General features: G+C 27.3%; 1 protein-coding gene across 1 annotated transcript in view; it reads right to left on the reverse strand.

Moving 5' to 3' along the window:
* LOC129988688 (cytochrome P450 4C1-like) overlaps nt 1–194 on the reverse strand; it is a 29569-nt gene extending 29375 nt beyond the window's left edge. The window contains exon 1 of the mRNA XM_056096963.1: nt 185–194. The gene's annotated coding sequence lies outside the window, so the exon portion shown is untranslated. The remainder of the gene's footprint in view (nt 1–184) is intronic.
* Nucleotides 195–7129: the final 6935 nt, after the last annotated feature.

Raw genomic sequence — 7129 nt, forward strand, 5'->3', positions numbered from 1 at the left:
TTTGTTTTGCTAATTTGATTACTTAAATTAATATTAATTAATTTCATTGTTATAAGTCTTTAAGTACTAAGGTCTGTAACAATGGCTTTATATCGATATTATATTCAACCTGGGATCAAAAGATTTTCAAAACAAATATGCAGAAACAAACATGCATATATGAAGATATTCCAAATCTACTTACTAAAAGTGAGCCATGGCTGTTGGCTGTGAATTTACAACATCGATAACTGTTAACTCTTCTCAACTTTCTTTATGTACAGATAACATATAGCTATAAAGATGTGTAAGTCGTTCAGCTAAAGAGACTGTGATCTATTCCTCGGTCATCATGAGTGAAAATGCTCTGAGATATTTTTTGTGGAATTTCTAAAAAAAACAAAAACAATATGAATATGCGTCATCACATTCAATGGCGATCACAAATTCATTCATTAATTTCATTCACCATAAATAAAAAAGATCTGTGATATTTTTTTATGGAATTTCTTTTAAAAAATGTGCATATGCGTCATCACATCCAACGGCCATAGGAGATTTCAATGCCTGTAGCTCATATGCTTTTGAGATTTTTGACATAGATATTATGCAGATTGTTTCGTAGAAACTGCTTTATTATTTCAATATAATTTGACTAAGCAAAAAAAAAAGCCAAGACAGTTGAGTATTAATAATGCAACATTGAAAATCTGAATGCATAATTTCTAGAATGATATAAATATTATTCGAATAAATACAGCATCTTCTGTCTGCGATTGAAAATTACGAGGTCCATCCCAAACGAGCCCTTGTGTTGCATGAAAACGGAACGTTAATATAACTAAACTAAACTAAACCTGAATAAATACAGCTTTTACTTGTTGCTCAATAAAGGTAAGTAATTGACGCATTCATTTGATCCTGCATATAGTCATCATATATCAATGACGTTTGTTGAATGGATAATGAATAATATTATCTGTCTGATTTCTGATGGCGAGAGTATATGCTCTGAAATAAATTTAATCACCTCTGAATTTCAAATCTATTGATATTGGGAATTTTTTAAACAATTAATACTTTTGGGTTTTAATATTCATTAAGATTTAATTTTATATAACTGATTACATTATTCACTTTTTCTTCAAGATGAATAAGATACACTTAATAATTTAAAGTGCAAATTATTCACAAATTTTCTTTCTTTAACATAAACATAGCTCTTATAATTAACAATGAACATTTAAAAGGATTGTCCATTATTTCCATTTTTCGATAATAGAAAGAAATCGTTATTATAAACGCATGCATTATCAAACACCGCAAAATAATGCAGCACACGGTAAATAATATTTTATAGAAAAAACGTCAATAAAAAAAGGAAAGAATGATCAAAGTATGGTTTTGAAACAAAGTAACAATTTATTGAGGAAATTTAAAATGTAAATCCTTTTAAATATTTATAAATGTAAAGAGTAAATATTTTTTTATGCAGGATATAAGACTTGAGTTATGATTGATTGATTGATTTGAACAGCATCTGAATTGTGAATTTAAACTAACCTCATCATTATCAATCAATAAAGAAAAATTAATATATATTTACCTATATATTTTCCTCGATAGACATCGCAGTCATTTTAATTATCTATTGAAAAAATCTGTTGTCTACAGGGAAGTAGTTAAAAGCAAACTTACTAAAATGGATTAAAAACGCACTAGTATACCTTTATGCAGGAAAAGATAAAAAATGAAAAATGTTACATTAATGTAGCTATTGAGGAAACGCTTATGACAATTTTGACTTTAATAATTGGTTGACTTTACATAATTTTTATAAATAACTTTAATAATTGCAATGGTTTAAAATATTCTAAACTAAATATGAAAAGGAAATTGAAACTGTAACAACCGAAAATCGAAATGAGAAACCAGGCTGAAAGGAAACTCTATTCAAAATGGAGCGTAAAATAAAGGTTTGAAATGCTATTGAACTTAAATTCATTACATAAAATTATTACAATCATGAATTAGAAGTAAATGTTTGCATAGTTAAAATGAACTGATGTAAGCTATAAATTTTTAAATAAAGAAACTGAAAATATTAGAAAATCTGGAACTACATACTGAAATTCTATCTCTTGATTCTTCCAAGTAACAACATTCTGACATGCAAATTGCATCTTGTTTCAATTTTTTTTTTATGTAAACTAGTATTAATGATCTCTCTTTCTTCTTTTCCTGTAGATATTACAAGAAGAACAGATATTTCATTAGATTAGAAAGAGGTAACAAGGAAGATTTTTTCAATCTCTATGCATTTGAAACTGGCGACGAATTGAAACAAAATTTCCCTTATACATTTAACCAATTTAAAAAGTAAAGTAAATTTCTTCATATTTTTCCGCGTATTAGGTAAGGAACACATACTGGACGCAAATGTACTGCTAATCATTTAGGAAGGCAAATGAAAAATCTAAATATTATTGATGTTCGCTTAAATATGAGTTGAAAATATTTTCAATGTGTTATGTTTCGTAAAATAAAAGAAACAAATTATAAAGACAAACATTAGATTTATTTGAAAAATATACCACATTTTATTAGATCGTATTATAATATCCATCAGTGTTACATACCGTTAAAAGTTTTTAACTCTTGCAAACATATTCAATCCAATAGAGTTATAGAAAGAGTTCCTTCTAATTAATTTTTTTAGTTAATTAATTTTTAGAGGCTAAATTCTTTAAATTAGTTTATTATTTTCTACAATCTTCTAAAACGCAGTATTAGTCGTTCGTTTCAAACGAACAACAATTAGGTGCACCGGCATTTTTTCATTGAAACTTCTTCCTTATTAGAATTATAATTCTAAAATATAATTCTCAATGACAATTAATGATTTTTAAATGTGATCAGGTGTGAATTTGCAAAATCTTAATAAAAATTTTAACTGATATAGCATTTGTTATTGGGTTAGCGCGCATGCGACTGATCGTATCTGTTAAAACATTGTTAACTGTTGTTGGCCCTTTAAAAAATTGTTAACTTTGGCCTGAAGCCATATAAGCTGATTCTATTAAAAACTATTGTCAATTTTCTAATACACTTATAAAAAACAGATTTAATTCGTAAAAAATGATATCGATCATAATTCCCCACTATATATATATATATATATATATATTCTAATTGCTTTGTTATTATATCGATCATGATTTCTTCCCTTTTCTCCTATTCAGTTTCAGTCTCTTTCTGATGATTTTTCAACAAAGTCCTGAATCTTTTTTTCAAATTCAGAAACGATCATATTTGTTTAATTTATGCTGATGTTAAAGCGTTGTTCAATTTGCGTCCATCTTTGTTTGAGTAAGCCCAAATAACTTTCCTTGAAATAAAATTACTTAACCTCTAAAGTTGCATTTTTTCAATACTTATTGAATATTTGAAGATTTGTGGTTTTCAAATTTTGAATTTTGTACTCGGATTTAAATCAAATATACATTCTAGCTTGTAGGAAAATCTTTTTTACCACCGATTCTACCATAATAGAAGATTAAAAAGCAAAAGTATCTATAATTTGTTGTAGTTGCTCAGAAAAACTTTTTAAATAAAATTACAGAAAAATCAACTTACCAGTTTTCGACTCTCTAAACGAATTTAACGAATTTGTTGTAATCATTACAGCATGAAGAGCTTTTATACTAAACTAACTTTTATTATTTTTTAAAGAGTTAATAATTCAAGGCTGAAATTTGATTTAAATATGAACAATGAAGCAATAAAGATTAGTATTCGATACTCAAATATGTTTTAAACACTTCCTGCAATGTGCCTTCAATTCGAAAGAAAATGAGTCAAGAAAAACATGGTATTAAATTCTCAATAATAGTTATCTTTTTATTTAAAGTACACAAGCATTGGAGTCCAAGACCAGATAAGTCTAATAAGAAATTATTTGAACGATTTTTTTTAAATATTTTTAAATGTTATGTGTGATTTTTTGATTATAGCTGCTCTTTTATATCTTCTTATATAATCATAAGAATAATCAAAACGTATTCAACTATTTTGTTGATTTTAGCAGGACATATATTTTTCCAATACTTATTGGCTATTACAATTTTCTTCTTGCATGGGACAAGTTGTTACAATAAAGAAAATGATATACAAAATTATTTTCTCGCCACCTTTCTTTTACTAATTAAAGTATATTCAAATTGTTTTATTAATTAAATTTCTTAAGTATAGTTTAGTTAATCAAGTAAAGATTTGTATAAGTTTGCATATTGTTAATAATTTACACCAAATGATTTGTGGTAAAATAAAGATATATTTTATTTAACCAATGAACATAATAGTTATTCTACATGAGAGTTCAGTTAAAGAAACAAATGAGAGACTGTTTTTATTGCATTCGTTTATTCTCCTTATTTAGCAAAAAAGTTTGGAACCCATTTCAGTTAACCAGACTTGCGGGACGTGATGGTCTGATAATGATGTTTTATCTTCACGGTGAAGAAAAATTTGATTTTATCGAGAAGACTACTATATAAGAAGATCCGGTATACATTAAATCAGTCGAATATAAACTCCCTCCCACTGATATTACCGAGAAAACTACTTTATAAGAAGGTCCTGTATTCATTAAATCAGTCGGATCTAAACATCTTCCCGCTGATTCTACCGAGAGAACTACTGCATAAGAAGGTCAAGTATTTATTAATCAGTAGGATTCAAACGTCCTCCAGCTGGATGGCAGAAAAGCTTGTAGTGATATGAGTACAGGGCATATTCATGCCATCTTACCTTATTCAAAATTATATGACCTGTCCCAAAATAATTCTACTCTAGTGTGGTGGATTTATTTGTCTTAAATTCTCCCCATATCCTTTCTTCTAGCTTTTTATTTTCATATTTATTATGCGTCACATTTCTTTACGGTTCTTTTAAAGTGAATACTCTAAGATGGAAAATTTTTGAATTCTTAGGGAATGATCTTAACTTTGAGGGCACTTCTTAATACTCGAAGTTGAAGAATTAAAATCAAATCAAAATAAATTTCTACATAAAGTTAACATAAATCAAGAATAAATTTCGCGAGTTGTAGTTTGTTAGATGTAGCTCCTGAATATTATATAATCTGACCCATCTTGTAGTTTGAACATTCGTGTTCATATCTAAAATTATTGTCATTAATGAAAAAAAAATAAGCAGTTTTTTTTTCTATGTTCGATCCAGGCACATTTAAGAACTTAGCAAAATGAGAAGTCCTTCATATTAGCCAAATTTCTTATTATCGAGGATAATATTTCCAGATTAGAAGAAATATATATCTGATATTTCCCATACCCGGGAGTTATCTGATTAACGCACCCAAAATCCATATAAGCTCCATATAATGTGGCTTAAATATATTTCTTGTCCATATTACTTTCTTTTTATTAGTAATAAGTCAATCCTTGTACACCACAAAGTACAGCATAAGGCTTACAGAAGTAAGTAGAAACAACTTCATACATAGATATAAATATGTACATATAAAAATAAGGATAAAGACAGCAGGAAAAAATAAACAATAAAAAAATTTAACTATTTCAACAGGAGAAGGAGTAATTATACTTCATACATGTACCAGCATTTGTTGCTATGGGAATCTAGACCTTTCTGTTAAATTTGCTATTATTCTATGTCTGAATTAGTCTGTCTGGCACTGGATAAGTCCCATTAATTTTCTGGCATCTACATGTAAGAGAATCTGAACCTTTCTGCTGAATTTGCAATTTCCTACGTCTGAATTAGTCTGTTCTAGAATTTCTTTCTTTTTGCAGAATTTTTAATTAATTATTCTAGGTCTGAATTAGACTGTTTTAAAACTAGCCAATTTTCAATTATCTACCATCATTTGTTGCTAAGAGAAACTGTACCTTTCTGATAAATGTGCACTTATTTAATCTCTGTTTCCCAGATTTTATTCCTGCAAGAAAATCGTTTTTGTAAGAATGAGATACTCCACTGATAGCTTTTTGTAATTACTATATATTTTAAAATCTGTTTGTTGAAAATAGGTGAAATTTGGAACAAGGATTGACTGGATCTTGCTTCTTCGATTGCTTTTAAAATTTTTGTGAGATTCTGTTCCAAAAATTTTAACTGAAAAATTTAATAATAAATAAATGCAGAAAATATACTATTATGATTTTAAAAATGCACAATTTTTTGTTTCGTTTTGTATTAAATGTCTTAAGTAAAATGCGAATATTACTGCTTAGAATTTTTATTTTGTAAGAACGATAATTCTCATTTAAAATTATGAAATTAACTTTTCAGCTATTTATAACTTATTGACATTTGCTGAAGATTACAAAATATTATATGTATTTTAATTTTCATTTTTTGTCATATATTAGAATTTGTCCATTGGAAAATTTGATTTTCTGTAAATCTAAATATGGAGACGATTTTCTTGTTTGAAAAATATTACATATATGTATAGCGAAAAATTTCTATTACTACAAAAATGTACAGCTTTCTTACATAAGAATTAGAACAAGAACCATCAGTATGCCCTTTTTGACATATTACATCAATAAATTAAAAAGAAAAAAGTTCGTGAAGAATTGGAATAGGTAGTTGAGTAGGAAAACAGCGATGAAGTTTTACTGTACATTGAGAGTGATAAAATATCCTGATTGTGTCTTCAAGGAAATTTAATAATTGAATCGCTTAACATTTAACTCCTTTTTTAACGATATTATTAACGATTACTATTTAGTATTGGTTTCAGGAATTAATTTGGTTCGAAACACTTCGGGATATTGTTTTATTTCAACATCGCTGTGTAAATGTAATTGCTTCAGGAATAGACATTAAATATTCATCTATAAATTAATAAATATAATACGCAAAAGCTTTAATTTTTATTACATAATGGGATTAGAAAAATATTTATTTTTGTCGAAAGATGTCTATTTAACTTGCCGCCTATCGAAAGATGTCTTTTTAACTTGCCGCCTAATAAGAATTATATAGCATAAAAATTATTAGAACACTTATTTGAAGCATATTTATTTATTATCTCATTTAAATATAAGAATCTCCTCGCTTTATTTCTGTACAATTTATCTATGCCTATCGTGTGTCTCAGGAT

This window comes from Argiope bruennichi, chromosome 10 (assembly GCF_947563725.1).
Source record: "Argiope bruennichi chromosome 10, qqArgBrue1.1, whole genome shotgun sequence".
Lineage (NCBI taxonomy): Eukaryota > Metazoa > Arthropoda > Arachnida > Araneae > Araneidae > Argiope > Argiope bruennichi.